We start from the raw sequence: 24,843 nt of genomic DNA on the forward strand, positions 1-24,843 counted from the left end.
TGGCCATAAAGTCTCGAGCAGAGCGATCGCCTCTTTCTTTTCAGGCCAATTGTATCTATGATTATAATAGCCCCTTTACAGGGGGGGAACTCAAACTTGCTCTTCATTGGTCTGGTAGTACATCGGTCGGACCTGATGATGTTCATTATGAGATGTTGTGCCATCTTTCTCCTGCCTCTCTTGCTATTCTTCTGGTTATTTTTAACTGGATCTGGCAGGAGCATATTTTTCCAGATGCTTCGCGCCAGGCTATTGTCCTCCCTTTCTCCAAACCTGGGAAGGATCCCAAGATTCCTTCTAATTATCATCCCATCGCTTTGACTAGTTGTCTTTGTAAGGTTCTAGAGAGGATGGTTAATGCTCGTCTTGTTTGGTTCCTGGAATCAAACATGCTCCTCTCGCCCACCCAATGTGGGTTCCGTCGACAACGGTCCACCATGGACCATTTGATTCGACTTGAAATGTCGATCAGAGAAGCCTTTCTCAAGAGAGAACACCTTGTTTGTGTGTTCGTCAATCTCGAGAAGGCTTATGACACTATGTAGAGGTATGGAATTTTGCAGGACCTCCACTCCTCTGACTGTTGAAAATGGGCTCTATGTCGACGACTTTCACATCTCGTGCCAGTCGTCGAACATGAGGTTTATTAAGCGGCAGCTTCAGACTGCCCTCAATCGGTTGTTGACATGGACCACTGCAAATAGTTTTAAATTCTCTTTTTCTAAAACCGTTTGCATGCATTTTTGCCGCCAATGTGGTCTCCACCCCGATCCCAAGCTCCGTCTCGGCGATATAGTCATTCGTGTGGTCCCTGAGGCAAAGTTCTTAAGGCTTATCTTTGTCCGTAAGCTTAGCTTCATTCCACACATCAAGCAGCAGCGTGTCAAGTGTGCAAGGGCTCTGAACATCCTCTGTGTCCTCTCTTCCAGCTCGTGGGGAGCGGATCGATGTTCTATGTTCAGGATCTATCGTGCTTTGATTCGATCCAAACTGGAATATGGGTCTTTGGTCTATGGTTCTGCTAGAATCTCGGCCCTGAAGATGCTAGACCCCATTCACCATCTGGGGCTTCGGCTCTGCACTGGTGCTTTTTGCACTTCTCCAGTCCAGAGTTTGTACACTGAGTCCCACGAACCTTCTCTTCACCTTCGTCATTTGCAACTTTCTTTACAATATGCTACTAAGCTTCGATCCTTACCACGGCATCCCACCTGGGAGTTGTGTTTTTCTTCCTTGGTGGGCAATGCTCTTTCAGAACAGACGGTCTGCTATTCCTCCATTTTGCCTTCATATCCGGGCATTACTGGCTGAATTGGGTCTGGCAGTGGATGACATTGCCGTCCCCAATGATCAGCTCATTCCACTATGGCTTATTACCATCCCATCCTGTGATCTTTCCTTGAGTCATCTAGGGAAGGAGGATACTCCCGATTGAAAGTACCGTCTTCTTTTTGCTGAACATCTTTCGAACCATTCCTCTCTTTTCATTTACACGGATGGTTCGAAAGCAGGTGACTCTGTAGGTTCTGCCATGGTTTGCTGTGGCTCGGTAGTTTCTCGCTGGATCCCCTCTACAGTTTCTGTGTTCACTGCCGAGTTATATGCTATTTCTCTTGCCCTGGATCATGTAGAAGCTATGCAGTACAGTAATTGTACTATTTACACTGATTCTCTTAGCTCTCTACTGGCCCTGGGATCGCTTAACGTTAGTTATCACCCTGTTCTCGTCGATATTCAACACCGATTGGCCCACTTTTCGCTATCTCCTATTTCCATCCAGTTTTTCTGGATCCCTGGTCACGTCGGTATTCACCTGAACGAGCTCGCTGACACCGCAGCTAAGTCCGTCTGCTCTGGTGCCATCACGGCCGTTCCTGTCCCATACATGGACTACGGTCCTGTCTTCAAGGCGCGGCTTCATGCCAGTTGGCAGTCGACTTGGAGTGAGCAACACCATAATAAACTTTTCCAGATCAAACCTTCTGTTGGTCTTTGGCCGTCTTGCTTCCGTAAGGAGGAAGTAGTCCTGGCAAGGCTACGCATTGGTCATAGTTTTTAACCCATCGTTTTCTTTTATCGGGTATTGACCCACCGATGTGTAGCCATTGTGACACTCAAGTCACAATAGCCCACATTTTACTGTCGTGCCGTCGTTACGACCGTGAGCGGCGGCATCATTTTAGACACATTTTATCTAAAAGTTTACCCCTGACGCTGGACAGTGTCATTGGTAATGGTGACACTGTCCGATTAGATTGTACTTTTAATTTTTTTCACATTATAGGTATTTTTAATTCTGTATAAATCTTTTATCGACATGTATTGGTTTTTACCCGCTGTATTTTACATTTTACTTTTATTTACTTTCATTGTTTTTACCGGTTGTTTGGCGCAGATAGCCTTGCTGCTTTGCGCCACAAAACACCAACCAACCAGTTGTTTGGCGCAGATAGCCTCGCTGCTTTGATCCATAAAGCACCAAACAACAACCTAAGTAGCCCAATAATTACCAGAAAGTTGGTGTTCTTCTTGTAGAAGCAAATCAAGATCCTCTATGTCGACTACAATTGAAAGTCTTTTAACGATAAAAACTCACGTGTATTAAAAACACATACTCACAAATAAACTAAGAATTTCACGTTTTTATTTCCATATGGAAACCTTAGTTCGTATATGCTATCGATAAACTTTACGTGAAGAAAACTTACTACATTTCATATATATTAGCCTCCCAGTGGCACAGCGGTATGTCTGCGGACCTACAACGCTAGAATCCGGGTTTCGATACCCGTGGTGGGCAGAGCACAGATAGCCCATTGTGTAGCTTTGTGCTTAATTAAGAAACAAAGAAAAACATTTATATTATTCCATTTGTTTTTATAGAATTCGGAAATATAAACTAATAGTAGCTAGAAAGTTAAAAAACGCAGGTCAATGAACATTTTATTTCATTCAAGCCGACAAATCAGGAATAGTTTCACTTTTGGCCCTGACACCCAACATCAAGGTTTTAGAAATTAGGACACAATGTGACCAGCTTCCCCTACTGGCCAAAAGATACCTAGCGCGTGTGAAGGTCTGCTGTTGTTTGAACAAGGAAGGTATTGTCTGTGGATGGCGAGTAAAGTAGTTATGACGTTCTGTCATGCAAGAAATTAATTAGATAATTAAAGGGGTTTGGAAAAAAGGACTTCACTTTATTAGTTAATTATTTGGCCTGGTATCGAGCTGCTGCTCCAAGAGATTTTTTTTTTCTTTTTTGACGACAGAAAAGAAACAATCTTTCTTGTACATCCTAACTGCTTTTCAGTGGCTGGTCACATAATCCATCGCAGAACTTGTAACTTCTTTTATGTTCGAAGGTTAAGTTACAAAGAAAACAGTTCGCATTTCAACGCAACGTTTTCAAACGTTAGAAATTCAACAAATACAATGATGTAATTTCCGGGCTTCATGGTCACGCGCTTTTTTTTTTCTTTCAAAAATCTAAGCACAATCTATTGTCAATGATCATAGTTTTTATCCGAAAAATCTCAACCGTTCATATGCTGTCAAACAGAATTATAGACTACAAAGAAAAAAATAACTCAAGGAAACAGAGTATCACCTGCGCATTGGATTTTAGCGTTCAATGTAATAAAACGGGAAACATCGAGCATCAAATAAATATTTGTTAATTAAACATAAAATTATAGTTAAATAAGGTATGCTGTCCGAGAAGTGAAAGAAAAATAAAGTATTGGACAAAAGTTAAAAAAGATAGAAAAAGGAATCAAAGTGAGAAATAGAGCGTAAATATGAACATGTGGCTTCTCACCAATTAATGCACGCGCTCGCTGTGTGGCCAATCATCTGGTTGGAGGAAAAAGTAGCCCAGAGATCTCGTTCAGCCGCTCTGAACAGTACAGACACAATAATAATATGTACACGAATTTTAACTGTAGAATGACATCTTGTTCCAAAAGTATGGTTTGAATACTCTGCTAAGATTAATCTCACCGTAATAAAAAATACAAAAGATATTTTACGCATTCCTGTATATATGATTTGTGCATTCGAAGCTTGCCAGTGCAGCTGTGTAAACAAAATTTTTCAAAATGTACATAGAAGTTGGACAGATATTAACTCTATATTATACTCATTATGAAAATACGGTGTGAAAATGTTTTATTGGAATATCTTACTTAAATAGATCTATATTGCACAAAAAAATATGTTTTTGTGAAATATACTTTGGTAATTTATACCAAAATAACATTATTAATTTGAGGAACCAACAGAAATAATTCCATGGTTTATTTAAACTGTTACCTGGAAGTAAGATCATTGAACTACAGAAATGAAGCATTTGTATGTGTATTAATAAAAAAATACAAATTTGTCACGATGTGCAATAGAAGAATAATATGGTAATTACAAAAATAGAGTTCTGTAAATAGTACGAAAAGTCAAGAAGCGATAACGATAAAAATATCGTTTATATGTTCGTAAGGATGTAGTTTGGTTGTTGCTAAGAGCAAAGCTACATAAAGCTTTGCCTGACACAGATATCGAAACCCGACTTGTAGCGTTGTAAGCCGATAGACTTACCTCTGAGTCACTGGGAGGCTAAGAATATGGGTGGGAACTAAAACTAAGCTACAAATGGTAATTGAAAGGATGTAACCAATGTATATTTTAGTTTTACTTAACAAAAGAGGTAAAGAAACATATATATATATATATACTACTTACAAACCTTTATATAGTTTTAAAATGAAAATACTTTGAACGATAATGTAAGAAGTTACATTAGTGGCAAGGTATATATCTAAAACTTGTTATTTGAAACCAGTTAATATTAATATGCTTTATAAGTCATTTTAACTATTAAATGAAGTGTAGCCAGCTTAACAGATCTAAATGACAAGTAGAATTACACAAACTGAACAATGATAAAAAATGTTAAACAAAATTTTACAGTTTTTTTATTAGAAAACAAATACAAAACCTAGCTACTAATGCATGTTTGTCAATTAAAAAACGATTTATTTATGTGTATAAGTAAAATTCTAAATAAGTTGCCACTCGAATGAAAGTATTTTGTGTTTTAAAGCTTGAAATGTCTGTGTTAAGTGTTATCTTGAATTCCGCCACATTTTATCAATGACAGAAGTTTGTTGATGCACAAAACTACGAAATCGTGCATATGCAAACGTAACTAAATTTGACGTGAAAAAATTGTACACTTGCTTCGTTTTGGCTTACGCCTGATATTGCCAGAAAAGATGCCGAAAACCACTGTATCATACGGAAGCATGACGTATTTTGGTTGCTAGGTGCTTTTCATTTGTTTTGAGATTAGAGTAATATGTTATGGCCTAAGTTTTTATCAGAGTTGCTTAATTTTTGTAATTGTAATGATTCTAGAAAAAAAGCGAAAGTTAGGCTCACCGACTTATCTACTGATATCTTTCTTATAATAGTAAAGCCAAACAAATTTAGAAAATGTTATGTTTTAATTACAAAACAGTACTTTTAATTATCTGCATAATACTTTTAGCAAGCTAACTTGGGTAGGAAACAACTGTACTAAACTTCAGTGTTCCCCTGTTGGAACATATCAATAACTTCGAACCTAATGATCGGATTAGCACAAAAATTTATATATATGATATTTGGATGAAAATACTACAAATATATGAAAATAAACGTAGTTGTTCAAAGGGAGCTATGAGCGGTAGGAAAAAGATTTAAACCCGTATAATGTTTTGTGTTTTGAATTTCGCGCAAAGCTACACGAGGGCCATCTGCGCTAGCCGTCCCTAATTTAGCAGTGTAAGACTAGAGGGAAGGCGGCTAGTCATCACAACCCACCGCCAATTCTTGGGCTACTCTTTTACCAACGAATAGTGGGATTGACCGTCACATTATAACGCCCCCACGGCTGAAAGGGCGAGCATGTTTGGTGTGACGGGGATTCGAACCCGCGACCTTCAGATTGCGAGTCGAGCGCCCTGGCCATGCTGAGCCCCGTATAGTATTTCTAGAAAGTATAGAATTTATTTGAGATGCATTTAGTCACATTCTAATTATTTTTCTTTACTTAAATAAACTTTGAAAATTAAACCACTCCTCTGGATTAACATAGAGAAAACCGGATTCGACTGAACTATAATTCACAGAAACATTCTGATTTAATAGAGTATTTGCTAAAACAGTATTATCTAAATTTGGATCCATCAAATGCATAAAACTGCATAAAGTTATAAAGTTTGAATCCCAAAAATGGTTTATGTTATTTTACAGTGTAAATAGTTGTCAAAATTTTACTTAATATATTTTTAGAATCTCAAAGTTATAGGCGAGAAAAACCGAGTAGTATAGTCTATAAGATATACTTTAAGTATAATTAGGATTCAAAGTAACTATCCAAATAGAATTAAGAAATGAAAGTACCTTCAAGTAACACGTGCCTTGAGCGACAGGTAGCATCTGGACAATAACAAAAGCCTGTTAAGAACAGCCAATAATAATGTAGCAGAGCGCACACCATATTACAATGGGAAAACCGGTTAGTTAAACTCCTCCCTTTCATGTTGTCACATACAAGTTATGTTTCACAAATAATAAGTAATAGATAGTGGAGATTATATATGTCTACACAGCTATTGAATATTTATAGAAAATGAGAAGAAAAACAAATAAGGACTAACACAATATTCATTGCTACAATATGTAGTAATTGCTGTCCAGTTTACAATATAACAGCGTGTACTTTTTTTAAAACAAAAACTTGAGTTTGAATACAAATAATAAACTTAGCACTTTCCGTTTTACAAAAACATGTAGGCCCGGCATGGCCAGGTGGTTAGGGCGCTCAACTCGCAATCTGGAGATCGCGGGTTCGAATCCCCGTCACACCGAACATGCTCGTCCTTTCAGCCGTGGGGGGCGTTATAATGTGACGGTCAATCCCACTATTCGTTGGTAAAAGAGTAGCCCAAGAGTTGGCGGTGGGTTGTGATGACTAGCTGCCTTCCCTCTAGTCTTACACTGCTATATTAGGGACGGCTAGCGCAGATAGCCCTCGTGTAGCTTTGCGCGAAATCCATAACAAACATAACAAACAAAAGATATTTTAATCGGAATAAATGCAGAATTAAGAGCCGTTGTTATAAAGTATGATCAGTCCTATTTGAATTTTCAAAGCAATTAAAGAAATAGTGTGGATTAAACTTATATTGTTGTTCGCAAGTAGCAAATTAGGTTTTTAAAAAACTTTTTGTTGTTGTTGCAAAGCAAAAACAACAAAATAGGCTGGCTATTTGTGCTCTGCTTACCGCGGGTATCGAAACCAGAACTTTAGTGTTATAAGCCCTAAGACATCTTTTGAGTCACCGGGAGGCCGCAAATTAAAAACGAGGAAAGGTATTTCACTATATTTTTGGAACCGTTAGGTATTGAGAATTTTAAATAATCCAAAGCCGCGTTAAATAATTTAACTTTTAATAGTTGAACTGTACAATGGATTTAGTGTTTAGAAATATGCTGATATTTTATTTAATTTACGCTATTTGCCAACAAGATTGATTCACACCGATTTTATTTTGACAAAATACGTTTTAATAACAGTCAAGCTCAACAGGGTCTTCTTTCTCCGCTGATTTTTCCAAGCCGGTTCCCTTGGCTGTGGTTTCGCTAGATAGTAGATAGGGACAGTGGGAATCTCGTTAATCCATTCATGCGCTTCACTAATTAGATGACAAGGCACTTGGCTACCTTACAGTATAATTTACAATGGCAACTATTACGATTAATTATTACAAACCAAGTTTCATAAACAGGAATTTCACTAACTTACAAATAGCCTAAAATCGTCTTCCTAGTTCGGAGTCTCCTTGATATTGAGTTAATTTGAAGTCGATGTACACGTAATTGGCGGGAAGCTATCTAGCTTTGTCAGGCACTGAATTGTTGGACCGTTGAAGTAAAATAATATTTTCATAAAACCACTAATATCCGATGAGAAATTAGTAATATTCTTGGAAAGATATTAACTTTTGATGAGAATTCACTGACGTTCGAAACTTATAACCGTTCCTGGTCAAATGTTGTATCTTTTCCAGTTGGTAAGGGTTAGCAAAATCACAGTTTATAGCTTGCATGGTTATAACAATTTCCTAGTAGACCTCGACACGTTTTACATGGTATCCTCGACCATGGTGGAGTCCTGCCTGCCAGGAGGCACAGAAGGCTCAAAAACGGGCCTGGGATACCTTCCGACGGTATCCCTCTCTTTCTAACTGCATTGTTTATCAGCAGGCTCGTGCCCATGCTCGGCAGGTTCGACGTCAAAGCCAAAAGGAGTCTTGGATTAAGTTCACTACTAACATCTCTTCTACCACCAGTTCCGAAACTGTATGAGACAAGATTCGGAAAGTCACTGGGAGGTATGCTTCCCATTTTCTTTCCATATTTCTTTCCAATGGCCAAGAAGCTGCTGATGTCCAGAGCATTGCTGATGCTCTCGGCCACAATTTATCTCGTGCTTCTAGCACTGCTGTTTCTTCCCCTGCCTTCTTGGCCATCAAGTCTCGGGCAGAGTGATCGCCTCTTTCCTTTCGGGCCGATCGTCTCCATGATTATAATCGCCCCTTTACAGTGGTGGAACTCAAACTTACTCTTCATCGGTCTGGTAGTACATTGGTCAGACCTAATAATGTTCATTATGAGATGCTCTCAACTGCCACTCTTGCTATTTTTCTGGTTATTTTTAACCAGATCTGGCAGGAGCATGTTTTTTCTGATACTTGGCACCAGGCTACTGTCTTCCCTTTCTCTAAACCTGGGAAGGATCCAAAGATTCCTTTTAATTATCATCCCATCGCTTTGACTAGTTGTCTTTGTAAGGTTTTAGAGAGGATGGTTAATGCTCGTCTTGTTTGGTTCCTCGAATTGATCGCGCTCCTCTTGTCTTGTTTGGTTCCTCGAATCGATCGTGCTCCTCTCGTCTTGTTTGGTTCCTCGAATGTAGGTTCTGTCGACAGCACTCCACCATGGATCATCTGATTTGTCTTGAAACATCGATCAGGGAAGCCTTGCTCAAGAGAGAACAGCTTGTTTCTGTGTTCTTTGATCTCGAGAAGGCTTATGACACTACGTGGAGGTATGGCACTTTGCAGGACCTCCACTCCTATATGTTGTGTGGCCATTTACCCATTTTTATTTAAAACTTTTTACTGAACAGGCGATTCCAAATCCGTGTGGGTTCCACTCTTTCCCGTTCCTTTCTATGGGAACTTGGAGTCTCCCAGGGCTGTGTCTTCAGTGACACACTTTTTAGTGTTAAAATTACTGCCATCACTTCAAATCTTCCTCCAACTGTTGCAAATGGGCTCTATGTTGATGTCAGTCATCGAACATGAGGTTCATTGAGCAGCAGCTTTAAACTGCCCTCAATCGGTTGTTGACTTGGACCACTGCAAACGGTTTTACATTTTCTCTTTTCAAATCCGTATGCATGAATTTTTGCCGCCAAAGGGGTCTCCACCCCGATCCCGAGCTCCATCTCGGTGATAGTTATTCATGTGGTCCCAGAGGCAAAGTTCTTGGGGTTTATCTTTTTACTGTAAGCTTAGCTTCATTCTACACATCAAGCAGCTATGTGTCAAGTGTGCAAGAGTTCTGAACATCCTCCATGTCCTCTCTTCCAGCTCTTGGGGAGTGGATTGATGTTGTATGCTCAGGATCTATCGTGCCCTGATTTGATCCAAACTGGACTATGGGTCTTTGGTCTATGGTTCTGCCAGGACCTCGGCCTTGAAGTTGCTGGATTCCACTCACCATCAGGGGTTTCGGCTCTACATAGGGCTTTCCACACTTCTCCAGTCCAGAGTCTTTACACTGAGGCCCATGAACCTCCTCTTCACCTCCGCCATTTGCAACTTTCTCTGCAATATGCTATCAAGCTTCAATCCTTGCCACAGCATCTCACTTGGGGTTGTCTTCCTTCATCAGTGGGCTCTTTCATCATAGACAGTCTTCTATTCCTACTTTTGGTCTTCTCATCCATGATGCCACCCAGTAGCACAGCAGTATGTCTGCTGACTTACAACGCTAGAAACCGGGTTTCGATACCCGTGGTGGGCAGAACACAGATAGTCCTTTGTGTAGCTTTGTGCTTAACTACAAAAAAACTCATCCAGGAGCAGCTAGCTGAACTTGATCTGTCATTACATGACATTGCTGTCCACAGTGATCATCCCATTCTGCCATGGCTTGTCACCATCCCCCACTGTAACCGCTCTCTAAGTCATCTGAGGAAGGCGGATACTCCCGATTGGAAGTACCACCTTCTCTTTGCTGAACATCTTTCGAGCCATTCTTCTCTTCCCATTTACACTAATGGTTCGAAATCGGATGACTCTGTAGGTTCTGCCATGGTTTGCTGTGGTTTTCTAACCATTCCTCTGTGTCCATTTGTACAGATGGTTCGAAATCAGATAACTGTATGGGATCTGCCATAGTCTGTTCTGGCTCGGTGGTTGCTCACGGAATCCTCTCTACAGCTTCTGTTTTCACTGTCGAGTTCTATGCCATTTCTTTTGCCCTGTATCACGTAGAAGCTGAGCAGTACACTGACTGTACTATTTACACCGACTCTATCAGCTCTCTACAGGCCCTTTATCTTCCATTTCTATTCAGTTTTTCTGGATACCTGGTCATATCGGTCTCGCGTGAACGAGCTCGCTGACACCACAGCTACATCTGTCTGCTCTGGTGCCATCACGGCCGTGCCTGTACCATACATGGACTACGGTCCTCTATTCAAGGCTTGGTTTCGCACCAGTTGGCAGTCGGCTTGGGGTGAACAACGTCATAACAAGCTTTTCCAGATTAAACCTACGTTTTCTCTTTAGCCGTCTTGTTTTCCGTATTGTAAGGAGGAAGTTGTTTTGGTCACAGTTTTTTAACTCATCGTTTTCTGTTATCTGGTTCGGATCCATCAATGTGTAGCTGTTGTGACACTCAAGTCACAATGGCCCATATTTTACTGTTGTTGCCTTTATGAGCATGAGCAGCGTAATAATTCATAACAGTGAATTGTAGTTTGCCATACTTTAGAGGTGATCTAGTTTTCATAGCCTTTGTGACACTCAAGTCACAATAGCCCACATTTTACTGTCGTGACGTCGTTACGACCGTGAGCGGCGGCGGCACCATTTTAGACGCGTGTTCTGTAAGGGTTTACCCCTGACGTTGGACAGTGTCATTGGCAATGGTGACACTGTCCAACTTGATTGTATTTTCAATTTTTTAAGAACAATTGGTCTTTTTAATTCTATAATTCTTTTATCTGTTATTGGGACATATTTTAGTTTTAACTCGCTTTATTTTTACATTTTACTACAATTTACTTTTTCTGTTTTTACCGGTGTTTGGCACAGATAGCCTAGTTTTTTTGCGCCATGAAACACCAACCAACCAACCTAGTTTTCATAACAGTGAATTGTAGTTTGCCATACTTTAGAGTTGACCTAGTTTTCATAACAGTGAATTGTAGTTTGCCATAACTTAGCGTTGACCTAATTTTTAGTATACTGCTTAGTAGTTTGTCATATTTAAGCTTTGCGCTTCCATGACAGCTAGACTCCAGAAGAATGCTATAAAAAAAAAAGATTTCCGCAAAAACAAAGTATATACAGATTTATAAAATCTGTTTTTTCAGCAAATCATGTCTGTTTTATTAGAAATGAACAGTTGCAAAAATAAAACTTTGCTTACCATCGTTTTGTCGAACGAATGCAGACATCATTTACGTTTGAGAAAAAATGTATATAATATTTAAAACAGTAAATAAAGGCATTTGAGATAATTTTATTTGTTAAAGTAAAACAAGCTTCTTGTTTTACATAGCCCCCCAGTGGCACAGTGGTATGTCTGCGTACTTACATCGCTAGAAACTGGGTTTCGATACCCGTGGTGGGCAGAGCACAGATAGCCCATTGTGTAGCTTTGCGCTTAGCTTCAAATAAACAAATCTTTCACATTTATCAACACGTGGCGTATTTGTACAATAGTACATGGAACGATAAGTCTGTCTCATTAATAAAAAAACCGCTGGCGTGACAAAAAGTAGTTGTTGAAGGGTATGTGCTAAAAATATTTTACATACTTGTTTTGGTCTCTACATCGATTCACCAAATGACTAAACATCACAGAAGAAAACGTGTTCCGGAGATTTAGTCGTCAACAGATGCCTCAAGTATTAAATTGATGCCAACAGTGATAGTGACTCATCGTCATGAGGTGCGATGACGGTTTCACTCACGTGTTTATTTCTCATTCTTCATCTAAACTTTATAAGGTTTTTAGTCATTTGGATATATCGAGGATACACATATAATAACCATGTCAGTAAACAGGTTGATCTACTTAATTTTGATTTTTATCTCCTTCATTGCTTTTCATTATGATTTTTCTTTTTGGTATACTTTTCATTAGTATAGCATTTTTTTTTAATTCAAAGTTAAGCCCTATTCTCACTATTCCTTACGTTAAGCGTACGTTACTTCTTACTGTAAAATATGAGAATTATTAACTTATACTTTTTTTGATATTGAATAGATTTAAGTTTTATTTTACGTATTCGTGAGTCTCCAAATGGCACAACGGCATTTCTTCGGACTTACAAGCTAGAAATCGGGTTTAGATACCCTTGGTGGGCAGAGCAGAGATAGCACATTGTGTAGTTTTGTGCTTAATTACAAACAAACAAAGATATTTATGAAACTCTTCCAACTTAGTAACAACTTTTGGTGTCTGTGTAAATAGTTTCTATTTCATTTGATCACCTTGTGGTAAAACCTACAAAACACATTCAAAATTCACTTGCTTTCCGAGTTTTGTGGCATTTACATGTTTCTATATCGTAAGTACGTATATTTAATGTTAGACATTCACAGTCAGAATCAACGTCCATTTGATAACACTTTCATTCCACTTTTAGAAAAATGATCTCGTTAGAGCTCAGAAGTTTGTTCGTTGAACCAATCTATTCTACTTTTTCCAAACACACTTGTAATACAAATTACATATATTGATAAATCTATGACGCAGGATACCGGGGGATTTTGTGACAGTAAAATTCTTTTACGTCTTTTTGTATACTGTTTTAACTTGTTTAATTTTCCTTAATCAAGTTACTTCCTTTTAATGCACCTAATCGTGGGTTAATTCGTTTCGCTGTTCAAAATAATAATAATAAGCAATTAATTTGGTTTGAAAATCATACAGTTGTTAGTTAGATGATAAATTAATTAATAGGTTATTTTTTATCAGAAATTGCTAACAGAATAGAATAAAACAATAATTAAGGAAGTCAATTACATATAATAAATGTACTGTAGAATAACGCAATGCCTTAAATCAAAACACAAGAAAACGAAAACTCCTTAAAGTTTTCGCTTAAATTATGATATATATAGATTTAAGTTTTATGATAATATGAAACATATTCGAGTTGAAAGAGTTAAAAAAGTGCGTTTATTATCGAAACACATAATCCTATGGACACTTTTGAAGTCGTCGTATGTTATCTCTTCAATATAATAAATTTAACAATCTAATACAATTTGTTTAGGTTTTTCCATTGAAATATAATAACTGCTTTTTGTTTTTACCATAACAGACATAGAAATTATCTGATTCAAAGTTCTTACTGCTCATGAAATATGAGCTTCCAAAATCAGGTAATTCAAGCCACCTGTCTCTTATGATAATATATTAAGTACATGCCAGTATGGTAGTTACAGTTGTTATCTATGGCTTTATTCTATTCTAGATGTTTCATTGTTTTTTTTCAACTTGATAAATGATCGGCTTTCATAAAGCATTGCAAATAAGGACTACATTGTTATCTCCATGTTTTTTTGTTTGTCGTGGCTAACAGGAAAACAACCAAGATCTTAATTCAACATATTTATTCTATTTTATGATGCAATGAAATCGGTAAACTAATATGTTTATCATATTTCTTTTTAATCACAAATTAATAAAATTTCTCCTCAAACAAAACATTTAACAATGATTTCAATCAAAATTAACTACTTCATGCAGTTTTATGCAGAAGTCAGTTGTTGTTTTTTTTTATTTCGCGCAAGGCTACTTGAGGGTTATCTGCGCTAGCCGTCTATAATTTAGCAGTGATACTCTTTTACCAACGAATAGTGAAATTGACCGTCACATTATAAAGCCCCCACGACATGTTCGGTGATTGGGATTCGAACCCTCGAACCGCATATTGCGTGTCGAGTATCCTAACCACCAGGCCAGAAGTCAGTCCATTAAAATTTAATTTATTGTTTTTATTTCCTTTATTTTTTTCCATTTAAAACAATGATCGTTTAATTGTTTGAATATGTCTACCGGTGCGTCAGCGGTAAGTTTATTACTTTACAATGCTAAAATCCGGGATTTAATTCCCCACGGCGGACAGAGCGCATGTAACCCATTACGTAGTTTTGTGCTAAAACAACAACAACATTGTTTGAGTACACTTGCCGTAACACAGTATTGCTAACAGTTGGCATCCACATTATCAATGTTTCATTATTTTATACTTCTCCATAATATGGTTGTGTTATATCAATTGCGAGTATCGAAATCCGATTTTTAGCGTTATGAGCTCTCAGATTTATGCCGAGCCACCGGGAAGTAGGCGGGCGTGAAATGTGATATTTTCTGTTATTTGAAATGGTATTCAGTTCGTATTAAAAACTAAGCAGCCAAGGGTACCTGTCGCCTTCCCTAATTTTGAACTACTAACTAAAAGGAAGACAACCAGTCAGATGCACCCTACCACTCCCCATCCACACTAAAATAATGATTATCCCTCTTATAACAACGCACCTAGTGCTTAAAGTGAAGGCAGTTTTTTTGTGTGGTATTGGATGGATTCGAACACGGTTCGAAATGTCTGAATCCAGAGTTCTACCACATGACTACTCGTGCCTTGGTGTTTTGTTTACTCAGATTAGATTGACAAGAAAAATAGCCTACTGATGGATCTATTTGATATTCAAGTAATCTTAACACTATATTCTTAGTATATGACTAAGAAAAATTGGGCATTTGTATCTTTTTGATAATGACCTTGCATTCCTAAAACAACCATTCAAAAATTGTAATCTTATCATCCATACGCACTTTCCATGAATTATCATTAGTATTGAGTGTAAGTTTTTGAGCTCCACGACAATAGAAAATAAAAACTTTGAAATGCAAATATTAAGTTAATAAATTTGTTTTATCTCACTTTTGCCAAAGTAAGTGAACTGTGTCTTCGTGTATGTTACCATAATGTTAACGTATTTTTCATATTCTCAGAACTTTTGTTTTGCCAGTTTATCCGTTTACTGAAGTGATTTTATTTGCTTTTGTTTTCTTTGTCTTTTAATAAAGTAATCCATGCCTCCCGAGACTTTATTTAATTTTTTGTTTCGATACAAATACTTCTAGTACTTCGAATCTAAGATCGTCAAATGCATTATGTAGTTAGTGGCCGTTGGAAAAATTTCATAATGTTTCTCATTATTTTAAGCTATAGAAATTTTTCAAAACTTCGCAAAATACGTTTGAGAAAAAAGGCATCACGAACACCACAAGAGATCAATTCTGTAAATTGCTTTAAACTGTTTAATCCCCAATATATTTTGGAATTTCATAACAAATGGTATGAAAAAACATACAAAGCAGTTATAAATCCACCAGTAACTACTGCTGCTGCTATTTATTTTATGTTGTGGTATCTTTGTTTTTGGAAAAGACTATAGAAGACACAATTATTTCAATCGAAAGAAAATCAAAGGTGGGGTAGTGTTTTTGAAGCAGAAAGATATAAATACAGTCACACATTTGTAATTTACACTGTGAATACTTGCCACACCAGTACTGATAAAAGTACAGGAACTCATACTATGCCCAGTAGTAGTAATGTGTTTCCATCATGACTGGGAGGACTGAAATATCTCATGACAAATGTGTAGACGTCAGAGTTTGGACTCATCAAGGACAGTCTATGCGAAAATGTGCTACAAACTTCTATGTGTAAGTAGCTGTATGCAAGGCTGTGGAGAGGTAAAGCTGCCACTGTTGGTAATAGAAGTGATCGAAGTAAAAAACTGAAAATCTTCAAACTGTTGTTAAGTATTTTAGGTATGTTCTTTAAGAGAAAGACAACGATCCTGTACAGGTTTTGCCAACGACTTTGCTGTAAATAACAATTTGAATGTTACCTCGAGAACAGTAAGATACACGTTAGAACAAAGAGGGATTCAAATTAAAAGGTTGAAATTGCTATCGGACAACAAACAGAATAATGAGCAAATATTAATATGTGTGTTCTTTACAGACGAATCCAACTACAGATTGTTCGGCAACAATAAACGACAGTTTGTTCAACAGCAGAGAACGGTATCAACGTACAGCTTCTAAAGTGAAGCATGTGAAATTTAACTCAAAGTTTTAATTTTCAGCTCTGTTTGGTTAAATAACGTATGTAAATAAGATCTAATTAAAAAAATCATAATTTCAATCTTCATTTTTTATGTTAACTTTGTTAATTATATTTACATTAAAAACAATCTGAAATACTAACTTAATATTAACACTTTCGGTACTGTTGGGTTACATGTGTCTCAGTGTATGTCTGTGCAGAACTTGTGGGACTCATAGGCATTCAGAGGTCATAACAGAGGCATTTCAGTGTTGTTTTTAATTTCATTTTGATGTACTGTGACTAGCACTTCTTCAAAATGTTTTATGACTCAATAATATTTTGTAAAATTAAATAACGTCTTTTTTACTAATCAGACAAATAAAACTTTGATTAATAAGAAGTTCTTCTGTTGCTTTCACAACAGAATGTATATATATAACATTTTCATAAATTGTTACTGAGATACGTATAACCTAATAACAATGCCTACTGGGACACAAAAGTCCTATTAAAATTTCAGAAACCGTGTGTAGATAGAACATCTAAAAATTCCGAAAGCATTCTTTATGAATCTTAGGCCATTTATACGTATTTATATCGTTTCTATCTTAAGAATACAAAAGTCGTACTGAAAATGTCGTACTTAAAAACTACTTTTGAAAACTTAGTCTTCTAATATTAATACAATATTCTTTGCTCAAACCTCACTCTCTCTTTTCTAGATGATCCTTGCTTTTACCGGTTGTTTGGCGCAGATAGCCTAGCTGCTTTGCGCCATAAAACACCAACCAACCAACCTTTTCTAGATGAAGACTAATGGAATATCTTAAACAGGCATATATTGTTTCTCATCTTGATAAAGAATTATCTTTCATACCAGTGTTGCATTGATACACCTTTAAAGTTAACTATTTACTCGAAGATAAAAGAAAATTTAAACTTATAATATGTCGTAAAGACAAAAACCTTCCATTAGTAATATTAACCTAAAGTGCGCAAAACTAATCCACCACGTTTTCCCATCGTCTCAATAAGAAGTTGTAACATGTAAATCTTTTTTTAAAAAATCCCTATCATAAGACGTTTAATTAATAATAAATTCAAAGTTAAGGAGTCTTTTCTAGCTTAAAGAATTTTTTTTTTTACATTTCTTTGAAAAAAAATATCATCTTCGATTTTATTTACCTGTATACATACTTTGAAATAAAATCATAAAGATTTGTCCGAAATTAATATGTAAATCAATATTGTTTATCTAACTACCAAATAAACTATGAACTATCCAACAACATGAATGATAATACCATATATTCCTATCTTCGCCAGTCGTTTAATGTTTTTTTTATCATGAACGTCGATTTCAGACGTATACTCTAAAACAGATTGTTTGTGATATTTGAATGTAAGATTAACGACTAAATTAAATCAATCAACGTCTTTCTTCCTCGGATATCATGGTGTTCAGGAAGTCGAACTCTTAACACCTGTTTACTATAAGAAAATTTTTCCGATCTTTAGACAGTCTTATCTTCTCCCATTATAAAAGCAGTCTCTTTTCTGACCTTTTATAAATATAAAACGTACCAAACAGGTTTATATTTACTCACACTAAAGTAGCTTTATCACACAAACCATCATGCAATAAAATGTATATCACCAAAAATAGCTAGGAAAAAAAATCTCCAAATTCTAGCCAAAAGTCAAATACCAACCAGTTTATTCAATCTATACTTTGGAAACACACGCCTTACAAATTACATATAACATTTAATAAAACGACACTATTCTTAGTTATAGCTCAGAGACATTTTCAAAACAGCTTTCTCCTAAAAAAATTTATTTTCGTACAAAGACAAATCAGCAACAACCTTGGGTTCACGTGCTGTGACTGTAAAGCCACCTACCTACATTGAAAAGATTAATTGCCATGTTGCCGTACTTGCTCATGAATACTTAGGGTTTCAGTAAAAACCGGTTTCAAATTGTTAAGCCCTTCCCCCTCTACTATATGTACATACACATATAACCAACAACCACCACATTATTCGTAGATATTTCAAGCTCTCAATTAGAATAAGTCTGATATGATTCTTTTGAGTAACAAAATCTTATCAATAAATAAATGTCTACGTACAATTCAGAATGTAGTCATGTTTCTATATAATAGTGGTTTAAGTTTTAGTGTCAGTCATTTAAATTGTTTACAGTATATTCTCTATGTAACATAATGAAGAACTGAAACGTTTTGTTGTTAGCATTTCAATGGTTTTTAATAATGTTTACCTCATAAATGATTTTGTTTTTCATAATACTATAGTCAATTACTAAAGATACATTACTGTAATTTGAAATGACAAGTAATACAATTGTGTTTATTTTCATTCTAATTTTCTTTTAATATGAAATATAAATTTGGTTTGAATCACGTATAGTCTAAAACCTGAAATTCGGCTTTCAACATAAATGCTTTCCTTAAACCTCAGGCTTTGATTGAACTGTAATATATATTACTTTAATTAGGGGTCAAAGCAACATTTGATTGAATATGTTTTTGAATAACAACAAGACTAGTACAAATTATATAAAGCATCCTCATTTAAATAATGTATCCTTTACGTCAATGAATGTAATTTCAGAAACAGCATGTCAGGAAGAAAATAACTGATGTGTTTTTAAATAACTAATTTTTTGTATGAGGTTTTAGTAGTACAGGAAAACGAGTAATGTTGAAAGTGGCAAACTCGTTGGTGGCCAGTAAATGATATGACAACAGCAAATATTTATTTTTGTAATTCTAATAAGTAATTTAAATAAACAATTGCACATACTGCTACTTATTGCATAAATGAAACAACTTTTTGTAACGTAGATTATTCTTCTTTTCAAGCTGTCTAAACCTGTCCAGGAAGAAATGTCTACATACTGTGCTAGACCTGTTAATACTGCTATCTCAAGGTCAACCTCTAATATAACACTTTTTTTATCTAACTTATATATTTACAACACAGAAATATGACACTATGTTACTGATGTAGGCGTTGAAATTTGGCACATCAATTAAGAGTAGCTAAATTTTGAATTACTTCTATATAACAAGCATACTTATTACAGTTCAGGTCTAAGGCATTTTTAATATTAGTCTGTGTCTCACAACTAAATAATATGTAGAATTAAAAACCTAAGTTTTCACATAAGTTTTTGTACAATGCCACTTCAGGTGACTCGGCAGTAAGTCTCGGGACTTATAATGCCAAAAAGTGGGATTCGATACTCTTGGTGCTCAGCACAGATAGCCCATTTTCTAGCTTTGTTTTTAATAACAAATAAATGTTTACAACTGAAATCAAATTGGGAATAAAACTATTTGTAGAATATTTTTGTAATGGAACAAGAAGTTTTAATTTCCTATTTAAACGAAACTACGTTTTTTGAAATGTATTAGATAACTTGGAACCACTTTGAATTAAATTAAATAATTATAATTTCTTATTGTACTCCTTTTTTTTACCAAAACAAATGTATTTATACTTTCTTTCAGACTAAAACAAAAATTCTACTTCATATCGTTTTTTAATAGTTTTTTTTTTATCTTATGCATGCGGTAAAGTGAAAATAACACACAGTCCACTTTAGAAATTCTTTCCCCTAACCTAAACTAGAAACACATTTTTATAAATATGTATTATATTCCGGAAATTATCTAAAAGCAACAGGGTATTTTCTCAATACATATAATATACCAGAAAGCCCGGACTGTGAATCATAGGTTTCACGGTTCTCGTTCCGTTGTCGCAAAAACGTAGCCCAAGAGTTGATGATCAGTAGTACTAACTAGCTACTTTTCCTCTACTCTATCAGTTCAAAATTAGGTATGACTGTGCAACGATAACCCTTCTGTGGATTTGGGCAAAATATTCTACAAGAACAAACATTAAACAAAATGCTCATGGCGGACTGTGGCTATGATAAATAATCAATGAAAAGAGAAAACATGTTTATATTGATTCATTATATAACAATGGTAAAAATTGAACACTAAATCATATTCTCTGTGAACATAAAACATCGCATCAAATGAAATGCTACATGAGTATTAACATTTTTGATTCGTGATATATAAGAAAGTTATAAATGTTGGTTTTTAGAAATCAAGTCTAGAATTCGATGGCTTACGTCATAAGTTACGTCATTTCTTATCGATTTCAGCTCACCAAACATGCTTGGGATCTCTCATCGACTAACCAAAAATCAATAAAATACTACACAAGTTAACGGCAAAGTACAAGGAAAACAGCTATAAATTAAAAGTTGATTTGGTGAGATTCGAGTAGTAAAATAACGTGTACTTAACTTTGATATTTAATGAGTAGATAGCAGAACAATATACAATGTCCATTAATAGCATTTGAATAAGTGTTTGTTTGCTGGTAGTATGAGTGCTTAACGTAAAATAATCATATTAAATTATTAATACGTTAGCTTTCAGCTTAATTACGTTTCACGCGTCTTTACAAATAAAAACTATAACAACAAGATTATTGTGTATTCAAAATATAGTGTTATCATAATAGTCCGAAAAAATCTTGGACCAATTTTGCGCATTTTCTTTTTCAAACCTTGTATACTTTTGTCCTGCTAGTAAATCCACCTGATAGAATAGCACATTCCTATCCATTTACGAAGAAAGTAACAACATTGTTAATAATTTGAAATTTGTATTTATTTAACTTAATCCGAATGTTTTATCTCTAGTAGGAACAGAAAGAATAAAAGTTGATGATCAATTAAAACAAAATAAAAACCACAGCTTTGTCAACAGTGTAAAACTTTCAATCACTATATTGTTTAAAGAACTACCTTTCATTCAAGAGCATCATCGGAGAGGAACCAACAGGGGAGGCCGTCCCCCTCAAGCCCGGAGGGAAACCACAAATGACAGTTATTTTTGACACATACGCAAGTTACGCCAAGAATACGCTTGAACAAGAAGTGTCAGTTATTAAAAAACGTTATCAAGGTATTCTTAACGATAAGATTATCAGCGGCTGATTTGATAATGAAGTGTTTACATGTGGTATAAACTATCGATAATTCAGGTATCACATGGTAGAGCCTTCGAAAGATTTAAAAGGTCACATTGTTAGCAGGTAAAGTTCAGTTAGATTTCAGCACCATAGAAGTGGTTATTTCCCTTATTTCATAAACAGTAAGCCAATATGATATAGTCAGAAAATATTTAGTAGTGCTTGTGTACATTACATGAATATTTCATAACATTTTTTCTGTATTTTGTCTGTTTTGTTTTTAGCCATTTAACACGTGCAAAACTTATTTAAATCTTTTCAGTTTCTTTTAAGAAACGATATTTGAAGATTATAAAATTAGCGCCACGTGTCAACTCTAACATAATACTATACGCAACTTTAAAAATATGTAAGCATTCAACGATTACAATATACAAATTTCAATAACCTAAACTCTGCATATTTATGTTTTATATCTTGTGAAACAAAATCAAGTGACCAACCACGTGAACAAAATATTATACTTAAAGAACCAGTTTGTAAAGCCAAATTCAATTGTGTTTGTTTCAGAATTTTCGTGCAATGCTGCAAAAAGAATTTATGGGGTAATCAACTACACCCAACCCCAACTCTTATCTGATCGAATAGTATGGTTTGACCATCTTCTTATAACAAATTCAGAATTCTCAAGTGCGTAGAGTAAGCTAAACACTTGGTTACGCCCGGCCCAAAAGTTCACTTATATTACAAAAATAATGTAATATATATATACGAACATAATAGCAGTAACAATGTTTCTTGTTGAAAATTGGATAATAACGAAAACCATGTTATTAACTTACTCCCCCCTATGCGTGTGTGTGTTTCAAATTTTTCTACAGATTGTATTTTTAAATATATTCTGTAAACCAACATTTTCGTTATAAAATGTTGCTGAACTTAAGGAACATTTCAGCTATTCACATCATACCAAAATGAACCTTTTCTAAACTGAAGTTACGATCTTGCAATGCAGTTGTTTAGTTCATTAGCATACCATGACTCATGAAATGACTCAGTCAGCATTTATCTCGCGGAAAAATTAAAAGCCTCATTATAAGCATCATCGAAGTGAAGAAAAACAAGTTTTTGAAGTTTAAACACTGCCAGGATATTTGTAAAGATCATGAACCGTTAATTTCTAGCACTGTTTCTAAAATAATAACTGAGCTTTTGGTAAAATCTGTGCTCCTATTATGGCAGTTTCATTTGCTTTGTTTTTGTAGAATGTTTCGGTGAGAACTTAATTAGCCAAATTTTAAACAGCAGAGCCGAAGGAAACGGTAAGGCAATCAGGCTATGGCCTGACCATTTTTTCATGGCAAGTACAGCTACAATTTATGTATTAAAACTTATTTTACTTCAATACATTAAATTTTGTGAAAGCAGTATTTGTAGTAAAAATTACTAAAGATTTAATCTAATAACATTAAATTTTCCAAAATTTTCTAGGGAGGGCATGCCCCCAGACCCTCCTAGAAATGGCATACTTGGCATGCCAGTAATGTGCTTTATCATATTGTTTAGCTGTGGCAATGGCCTGACCATTCAAAAATTCCTTGCTGCGGCAATGAATAGTATAAATGTTTCAGTATACGTCTTAATAGATTCAAGAGCAGTCAAAATTGTCCGTTGAAGCAAAATATATATCGTAAAAATGATGGGCATTTAGTTTTCTATTCCAGTGAAAACTGAAACTTATCCCTTTGTAAATGAACAAGAATAGCAGTGGCGGATCCAGAGGGGGTCCAGGGGGCCTGGGACCCCTTTTTGGTGACAATAAAACAAATTTATGTGCAAATATCCATTTTATGTAGTTGCAGACTCATCATGCCCATCTTTGGTTTGCATACATTTGGTAATCTAGTTCCTTCAGCTGTATGCAAACGTATGCTGAACAGAGAGAAGGGAAGTCTAGTAAAGCCAATATCACCACCGGACCCCCCCCCTCCCCCCTAAGCGCTCTCTCGCTCGCGAATCCCTTCGCGCCTTGTTGTTGCCCCCACATTTTCGATCAACTCTGGATCCGCCACTGGACAGTAAGTAATACGTATCGTAACGTACTGAAGACTTATTTATAAGCTAAATGAAAACGTTATTGGATAACTTATGGTATTAACTGCTTGAAATATAGAATAACATATTCATATCTGTATTGTCCGTGTTGTATATATCAAGGTATAAAGATATTTCCGGGCGTGAGCTAGTTATACGAATTAATTAATGCAGTTTGATATATTATATATAGACTAAAATCCCAAATCATCGCCTACACGTATATGAAATAAATGGGGATTGTCATCGGTTATGTACTATAAAAGTTATATTCTCAATTTCAAGCAAGAAAAAATTTGAGACATTTATAAGGCTTCATAATTTTTGCACATTAAAATTTCAATATATATAAAAATGGAATATGTGAAATGCATTGATTTTATAATCAGTATTGTGTTTGTAGTTGAAGGTACGTACATTGTCGTATGTAAAAACTAGAAAATCAAATAATTTGGCTACCTTTTAGCCAATTTCCTTCCATTACTGTTGTATTTTTTTTCCCTCTTGAATGCCCCCCAGTGGCACAGCGGTATGTCTGCGGACTTACAACGCTAGAATCCGGGTTTCGATACCCGTGGTGGGCAGAGCACAGATAGCCCATTGTGTAGCTTTGTGTTTAATTACAAACAATTCCTGTGGAAAATATTTTTATGCTATAAATAAATTTAGATATATACACAGTTTTGAAACTTTATAATAGCTATTCTCCAGACTTGTCTATTAAATTTTTTTTTGCGAATAACCGTTCTGAAAAATATTCAAATCAATCTAAAATCATCATGAAAAGCGTAATAATATAACAAACACTTTGACGCTAACTTACTCCGTATGTTAACCGGCTGTCTTCGGTCTTTACTGTCAGTCATGGTTCAGTAGTTAGTTGATCCACCTTGCCAAAGTGCATGAGAATATTTCTTTGTGATTTTGCGCATGAATTGCAACTGTGTTTACTTTTCTTATTGAGACTTGCATCAAAAGAACGTCCGCACTTTTAGGATACACAAGTGTAGTAAAAAAAATCTGTTGCTCACGTCGCCATTTTTCAGTTCTCGCTAACCGTCTGCGAGCCTTATCATATAAGGCTGAGTAGGCCCTGACTGAACAAGGCTGTTTTAAGTATGGAGGACAAATAATACGAAGTGGTTTATCCACCTTCTTAGCATGGCGGAGGCAACATAGTAGCCTTCCCTAAAGCGGATGTTAGTTACACGCCACTGCGGCGACGGTCTCAGCTTCTCAGGTGAG

At 35.8% G+C, this 24,843-nt stretch overlaps 1 long non-coding RNA gene across 1 annotated transcript in view; it reads right to left on the reverse strand.

Moving 5' to 3' along the window:
• LOC106464287 overlaps positions 1 to 7,762 on the reverse strand; it is a 22,832-nt gene extending 15,070 nt beyond the window's left edge. The window contains exons 1-2 of the long non-coding RNA XR_001291121.2: positions 7,613 to 7,762; positions 7,011 to 7,013 (exon numbers count right to left, since the gene is read on the reverse strand). This is a non-coding gene — a long non-coding RNA (uncharacterized LOC106464287). The remainder of the gene's footprint in view (positions 1 to 7,010; positions 7,014 to 7,612) is intronic.
• Between the last annotated feature and the right edge of the window lie 17,081 nt (positions 7,763 to 24,843).

Source organism: Limulus polyphemus, unplaced genomic scaffold (genome assembly GCF_000517525.1).
Source record: "Limulus polyphemus unplaced genomic scaffold, Limulus_polyphemus-2.1.2 Scaffold1607, whole genome shotgun sequence".
Lineage (NCBI taxonomy): Eukaryota > Metazoa > Arthropoda > Merostomata > Xiphosura > Limulidae > Limulus > Limulus polyphemus.